The 8,256-nt window shown below is 46.2% G+C and overlaps 1 long non-coding RNA gene across 1 annotated transcript; it reads right to left on the bottom strand.

The window, feature by feature from the left end:
• Positions 1-1,603: 1,603 nt before the first annotated feature.
• LOC111577729 (uncharacterized) lies at positions 1,604-5,654 on the bottom strand. The gene is made up of 4 exons (XR_002746943.2): positions 5,540-5,654; positions 4,809-4,978; positions 2,541-2,648; positions 1,604-2,360 (listed from the first exon to the last, which is right to left on the bottom strand). It is a non-coding gene; the product is annotated as an uncharacterized LOC111577729 (long non-coding RNA).
• Between the last annotated feature and the right edge of the window lie 2,602 nt (positions 5,655-8,256).

The raw sequence follows: 8,256 nt of genomic DNA on the forward strand, positions 1-8,256 counted from the left end.
TAGGGTCACAGGGGGCTGGAGTCTATCCCAGCTGACTTAGGGTGAAGTCAGGGGACACCTGGACAGGTCACCAGTCTATCACAGGGTTACATATACAGACAAACAGTCAGACTCACATTCACACCTACGGACAATTTAGAATCACCAATTAACTTCAGCATATCTTTGGACTGTGGGAGGAAGCCGGAGAACCTGGAGAAAACCCACGCATGCACAGGGAGAACATGCAAACTCCATGCAGAAAGATCCCAGGTCCGAGCTGGGACGTGAACCGGGGATCCTCTAGCTGCAAGGTGACAGTGCTAACCACCGATCCACTGTGCAGCCCCTCCAAGAGGATGATATATTTGAATCAGTTTAGTTATTTCATAATTTTAACACTGTAGACAACTCTATTAATTGACAGTATACACACTTATTCAAAGTAATTCTCAAGGTGATTATTAAACACTGTTCTCATTCTAGATCTTCCCCTCGTGGCGTTAGCCTCTACTCGGCAGGCAAACACTCTCATGCTAAACAAAGGGACTCATTCACTGAGTCGGATGAACAACTGTATGACAGCAGTAGGTGTGGGAACTTGAACATCCATCCTGTCCACATCTGCAGTACACTTCCTCCCCCGCAGATGAGGCAGCTGTTGTACGGTAAACTCTGCCGTGCGGCTCCCTCCTCGGTCAGAGCACTTTCCCCATTGTTAGGATGAAAAGCGCCGCAGCGGTGGTGGCCCCAGTCCTCAGGAGCAATGCCTGGCTGGAGCTTATTATGGTTGGGCTTGCCCAAATAAACACGCCGGGACCTCGCAGCCACAGCTGTGGGCCTCTCCCTGGCTGACCTCTTCTCCTGTGAGCCCTCCACTCACACAGAGAAAGAGAGAGAAAACAAGTGAGGAGGAAAGAGACAACCAGCCCGAGCCAAAGCCTGCAGAGGTTAGAAGGGCCAAATGCTGCTTATTATCAGAGTCAGGTCTTTCCCACGCCTGCAGGCCTCGTGTGTGCAGCCGGCGGCGTGCCCGCTTGCCAGAAAGTGTTTAGCTAACTCATCTACAGTCATCCTTCCACCGACGGAGGGGGATGAGGTTTGGTTTCTCACTGCTGGACAGAGAGGGAGGTTTATTCAGCAAGTTTCTGTACAAAGACGGTGAGGTTTAAAACCAAGAGGGTGAGAGGAATGCAGAATGCCTTTCTTCTTTTAACCTGCTGCTCTCAGAATGGATGAGAGTGTGAATTTGGAGTTTGACAGCTGAGCAAATTGGACTAATGGGCTGCGCACACTGGGACTAGAATGAAGGTCACATTGTGCCCGTTCCTACAGCCGCGTTTATGGGAATAATGTAAGAAACGAGGGCATGTTGTTGAGAAAACACACCCACACGCTGGCATCTACATTTCATGAGAGGTTCATCTCGGTCAAAAATATCCCAGAGCTACATATTTATCCCAATCAAATAAAAAATTGGCACTAATACAAAGTAGAGATGACCTTCACTTGCAGGTTTTCCATATAGCAACATTTTGCCAAATGGGAGTTATACAACAGAACTGAATAGAAGCTCCAGAACAACCAGGTAAACAGATCTTTTGTCTGTATTTATAACAATCTTTAGACATTTGAGACTAACAGATTCACTTTTAAAATTTATAATGAATAAATGAAACATTATTAGCAGCAGTGTTTTTATGCATATACATATAAATTTGTATATCAGGGAAATATCTATATTACTACACCACCCACCCATGCAGCAAAGCAACCCACAGCCGCCCACTTATTTCCTCCTACATACAAACCCACACGCACGCCCACCTCCTCCCACACATGCATCCCGCCACGCGCACAAACACCCACACACACACACATCCATCAACTGTAATGACTGTTCAATCGCCCACCGAGCGACTCCCACAAACACACACACCGACTCATTCTCCAACAAATAACAACAGCAGCCCTCCTGGAGACGGACACACACACTCACACAGTCTTCACCCCCCGCATGGCTCCGTTTGCACTGTCAGCCTGATGCAGAGCTGAGTCGGCAGTCGCCCATTGGCTTGAATGTTTGTGTGTGGGAGCAGCACTGTGGTGAAGGAGGGGAGAGGAGGGACTCTGAGGAGGGACAGATGGGCAGAGAGGGAGCTCCTGGGCAGGTAGTCATCCCCAGAATGTGGGGGCGTCTTCGGGGTGGGGGTCTTGCCAGAGGCTTGAATGGCCTTTAAATGCCACCTCCCACCCACACCCACGCAGGGCAACCGGAGGGGGGGCTATTGTCACTAAAGACTCCCTCCACCTTACCCGCCCCCCATCCTCCTTTCTGCTGAGTGGGAGCATCACGGGGAGATCACCGCCTACAAACACACCTGCAGGAATACACCAGAATGAATATGTAGCGTGTCAGCAAATGGACCGACATCTGTTCTGTGAAGACACATGGCCTTCTTCAGTGAATATGAATGACGCTGCTTCCAAATTTCCCACTGAATTAATGGGGTATTAGTAGTGCTTTTTTGCAGCAAAACAACAGCTTGTGCGCTGAGTACCTGCCAGGCCTGCATCCAAGCTCTGCACCGAACACGAGAGTCGCTTTTAATCCATGCCAGACAGCCTCTTCTTCCAGCGACCTGGGCAGTTTAACTGTATCCCCTCACCTAAAAAAAAATAATTGAAGCCAGAAATAAGAAAAGGTTCACCAATAGAGCAGAAAGAGAGAGACTCAGAAGCTTGGGAGAAAGTTGAGACCAGGCATTAAATCTCCAGTCCCTTTTTTTTTTCTGTCAGCACCGCCACCGCCACAGAGCCACGTCAAAAATTACACAGCCGCTCCGGCTAGCAAGCAATTACAGAGTGGGGTCCATGAGTGACGCCCGTGTAGGACTGGCTGGCACTCTCCTCGCTGACATTCGGAAAGGTACTTACAATTTACAGCGCAGGGTTCATTTTCAGATGAACCGAGTCCAAGAGCTGGGCCCACTCCCAAGGCGCTTTCTCTGCTGCTCATGGTCATAATTACATTAAATATAATCATTCAGGCCCAAATTGCTAGTTAATGGCTGCGGCTGAACTCAACTTGGTGAGTGATAGACTCGGAGAGCAAGAGCAGGCAACGGGAAGGGTGAGAGGTTGAGAGAAATCAGAGGGACGAGATAAAGGTTATGTTTGCCAGGGACTCCGTCTGGGCTTGGTGGCGGGCCTGATGGCACGGTGTCAGTGTCATTACGTGGATGTGTGTGCGGGAGTGGTTTCACCCCAGACGGACGTGACATACACATTCAAACGCGTGTCAGGAGGCCACCCACGCTTGACACAGCGAGAGTGCCAGGCCCTGACACATGAAGCGTGGTGAGGCGACATGTTCGTCAAGAGACGGATCAGTGCCTCCATGCCACATGTCAGTCACTATCTCTCACAGTCACGTCTCACTCTCGCCCTCCGCTCCCCCTCCTGCCTCCCTCCCTCCCTCCCTCCCTCATCATGTGAATATGTAAAACTAATCAGATGAACATGCTGTAATCTCAGCACAAATCCATCTCCTGAAAGCATGCCTTAGTGGCAACACACTGCAGAGTTACATGACTAAAATCTGACCTCCTCGGAGTATCATTTTATGTTCCTAATCTAGATGATAGAGAGCTCTTGTAGCAAATAATGTCATTCTGTAGCATTTACCATAACATCATGAGCAGAACTCATTTTTCACATTTAATAACATCAGACAAAGCCCAGATGTGGAGACGGAGCCAGCGGTTGATAGTGCCAAGTGTTGGTAATTTATTCCCCTCAACTCAACGGTGCCAACAACTGTGGACTGACAAAGCTCCCTCCAAATGCTCCTTGTGGTTTCTGCTGGGGTGTACAAGGCCTCGCGCACATGCTTAATCACTTTACTTTACTGTTTGTCACAACTGGCAAAACAAACAAAAGGCACACTCGGGCAGGCGTCTTAAACAAGCTGAGGAGTGTAGGAGGTTTCCAGAAATAAACCAGAGCATGCAGTAAAATCGTGGCTGAGGGAGGGTCAAGTGTGCCGGATTTCAAAGGGAACCCGTAAAAGGAAACAATCTGGTTTTCACATTTCGACGAAGGAGGCAAATGTGGCTGAGATATCGTGCCATCGACATGCTATCGCCAGCTCTTACAGTAACTCGATCTCTGCTCATGCGTGGGAATTTATGGGTGTTGTTAAATCAGCAGTTCTCAGTGCTGCGCCACTAAAATTTCACATTTTACTGAATTTCATATCTCAAAAGTGAAAAAAAATCATTGGTTGACATGGAAACCTGCATATTTGTGGTCTTTATGGTACATTACTGAACATTTAGTACTCTTTCTTCTCTCACAGAACCATCTGTGTTGCTTTAAAGGAATCTGGAAACTTCACCTCATGTTCAGTACCTGTACACTTGCCACATTTCTCTATGAGACCTCAACTCCAGAAGCAACACACCAATCAGGATAATCCCTTGTCAACATGTTGCTGATCCTGGGATTGGGCTGCCCCAGGTCCCTGATCTCCCCCTCTGCCTCCCTCCTTCCTTCATCACTGGGTCCCTCAGGCTGACATGGGGCCTGACAAAGCCCTAATCCATCACCTCCTGTCAGGGAAGGCCGCGCTGCAACACCCCCTCCTCACGGGCCAACATTAGCCTAATCCACTGGGCCGTGGTTCCATAAGAATGGAGCGCCCACATGCCTTCACCCTGGTGCTGTTTACTCATCCCATCTGAGTCAACACACAAGAGGGACACACCATGGAGTTCCTGAGCCTGTCCTGGACCCTCCATTGCATCCAGCAGCAGGAGAGGCTTTACCTTTGGGTTGATGATGCAGCGTGTCTGTCTGTCTGTCTGTCTGTCTGGTGGGCCTCTGGTGTGGTAATGTAATCCCTGGAGTAAACACAACCTCCTGACTTCTGAAGGGTGTAGTCCACTGTAGCTGCTTCACCCAAGGGGGAGAAGAAACACACTTTGATGGGCCACATCTGAGAATTGGACAGGAAAAGGTGCACAGCCTTCAGGGTGCGCTCACAGTGCACACATACATCCCAACAATCGCAGGTACAGAGTGCAAACAAGAGTCAAAGGAAAATTACACTTTCACAGTCAAAGCAGTGTGTAAGCAACAGTATTAGTAAATAGCTGAAAGAATTTTTAAACAGGCAAACAAATACAATAACAAGCTGAGAGCAGAGTCCGGCTAATGTTTGCTGCAGGAGCTAATGGAGGTAAAGTTGGGGCTGACAGTTTGAAGGTGTTGTTTACCATCACCCACACAGCAATAGAACAACATATTTACAAACACCTTCTCTCTCATACGCAATGCGAGTCCAACCATTTTAGCAACTCCCAAATCAACAAACTCTTTTTTTTTCTAAGCTGAAACGTCAACAAGGAAAAATTAATCATTCAGCTCTCAGGCTCAGCAGGTGGCAGCAATTTCAGTAATTGCAGTTGATCTAGTGTTTGTGCTCTGACTGGGTGATATTAAGCGGGTGTTTTTCGGTGATGTTTTATGATTTGCACTCATGCATGCACACTCTTACCTGCTGGAGGGCCCACAGTGCTGTCGGAGAACAAGCTGGTCCCCCACTGCTTCCTCACTGCTTCTGTGGCCTTTCAGAGCCAACACTTCCCTCTAGTGGTGGAGGTATGAACAGCCACAGCTCCACATCCACAGCATCTCCTGGCTGGATCTAACGGCTGGATATTGAACTGTACTGTAACATCTTAAGCCTTTTCGTAGACACACGTTATTTCGTTTTTTTTGCATTTAAATGCAATGTTTCTGCTTCTGTTTTATATATAAATGCTGGCATATTTTTAATCCAGTAAATAAGAAGTTGACTCAATGATTCATTTTCTGATTATCAAAATGAATTCATAGTTTACTCAAAGGTGCTCAGATTGTCTGAAAATCAATGTTGTTCTCACCCAGAGAGATCAGTTAAGTTGAATAAATTAACTTCAACCACATTTAACCAAATTTGACAGAAACGGGCAGTGAATTAACAATAACTCCATGACCATATAGTGGCAATGATGTAAAAGAAACAACAGAGTGATTAAGAGAAAGTTTTAATCAGCAAATACTGTTGTTGTGAAGGGACATACAGATTAGACTAATTCATTTAAAAATACCTATACAGGTTTATTGGACTCCCTCAAAAGTATAAAGACTGAAATTGAGAGAAATTTGAAGTGTTAGAGGTGAAATGAGGATTAATTGAGTAGACATGAAAAGACAGAACATATATTTTAATAATGGAACAGTTTAATCAACCACACATTCACCTTTTCATTTTATTTTATAGTCCACATCCATACTTAGAGAATTAGGTGAACTGGTTACAAATTGACTCCAGATTCTGGTGCACCAATGTCCACGATGTAAACATCCTCAAAGGAGGGAAGAACACACCTGAGCCAGGAGGTGTGGAAGCCACGTGCAGAGGGAACCGAACCCAGGTCTTATTTTTCTCAACACCGAGTCTCATTCCCTCTCTCCTTTTCCATGCTTGAATTACCTTCCCCTTCTTCTCCCTTTATCCCAAGCAGCCTATGTGCTGAGCACATGTCCCCGAGGGCACATCTGCATGGAGTTTCACATTCTCTGAAACACATATTGTCTGGCCTGAGATGAACAGACAAGGAATTCTGGCAGGAAAAGGGGGGTTATTCTGCCTGGAGGGGGAGAGGGAGCTGGTAGTGGGATATTTCAGGATCTCCTGGGGCTTTGTTGGCATCCCATACGGCTTTGTTATCAGCTCCAGTTGGGAATTAGCGGATATTTGAGGGGAATCCTGGGCTGCGAGAGGGGAGGGATTGACTTGGCAGTAAAACGTACACGTAAAAATGTGCATTTGATTTGTGTTGAGTGTACAGGATTGTTATGTTTTACAGCTTACATCGGGGACAGTTTTTTTAGGATTTCATTGTGAAATATGCTTTTCATTCCAGTGAAATTTCGGTTTGAGTAACAGTTATTTTATCAGTCATTGTTGATACTGAAACTATCAGGAGGAGACAAAATGTTTAGAGGTTTCTCTGTTATGTCTCAGCTGATGCTGAATGAATACATCTTACTTTTGGAGTAACTGAGCTACTTTTTCATGTCAGTGCTGAACATGCAGAAATGATTTATATTTGAATGTCTGCCACATTTTACTGCAGATATGTAATGCGGTTGTATAATAACTTCTTTTTGGCAAGGTATCATATCATGTAACATATTGTTGCTGCTGTTGCTTAAATCTGGTGCATATCTTATTCATTTCAAGTTTTAAAAACTTGTTTTGAAGCCAAGTGAAAGAGGGATCTTAATAATTTGACAGTGTCTAAGAGGTGAGCAGGTAACAAAGAGGCCACATGAACCACAACAGGAGATTCTGATAAATCTTGTTTTTATCCACAATTTCATTCTTTCAAATCTTGTGATCTGACATTAGGACCAGAGTTACAGCTCAGTTATTTTCTATGGCTCAACAGGTCACATAGGTTGGTAGTTCAGTTTCAGAATGTTATTTCCATATTAGTGTGCTGATGCACCGTGAGGAGTATGGCATTAGTCTGGCATTGTACATATGAGGTCAACATTGACTTGACGTACAGTTTAACTGCATAACAAACTGCCGGTAAGAAAACTTTCAGCATTCTCTGAAGCCTGGATGACCCGTTCACTGTATCCTTCAGGGAGATGTAGTCTTGCAGCGTTGACACTCCTTGGCCTGTGCGTCCTGCCTCTGCAGCATCTGTCACTTGAGATGCAGTCGGCCTCTCAGCCTCTCGGCCTCTCAGCGGCTCCCTGCTCCTCCTCGGCCGCCGAATAAGACGGCGGCAACATTAAGCCCCCTCTGCCTCACAGCAACTTTCACCTGCCGAGGAAAGACAGCCCGGATTATACGGGATCACCTTGCACCGCCTGCAGCTTCACTGAACACACAGCCCAGAGATGAGCTGACAACAGTGTTGGGGTGTTGTGAAGAGGGGCGTTTGTGTGAGTAAATTTCATGTGTATACCTCAATTTTCTCATTCAAAGTGCCAGCTTGATCTGAGGGCAGCCCTGTCCTTAGCGAGTCCGAGTCCTGTGTCCTTTTCACTGTTGTTCAGAGGAATTTTCCCATTAAGAAACCTGCTCAACTGCCCTAAAATTACTTCACAGACTAAGCTGCCCTTGTCCTCACTTTAATCTAGCCTTTAAAGTCTCTAATCATTATTATGGCACTCCCAGGCACAATGAAAGCAATAGAAACATAAAGCCTC

This window comes from Amphiprion ocellaris, chromosome 2 (genome assembly GCF_022539595.1).
Source record: "Amphiprion ocellaris isolate individual 3 ecotype Okinawa chromosome 2, ASM2253959v1, whole genome shotgun sequence".
Lineage (NCBI taxonomy): Eukaryota > Metazoa > Chordata > Actinopteri > Pomacentridae > Amphiprion > Amphiprion ocellaris.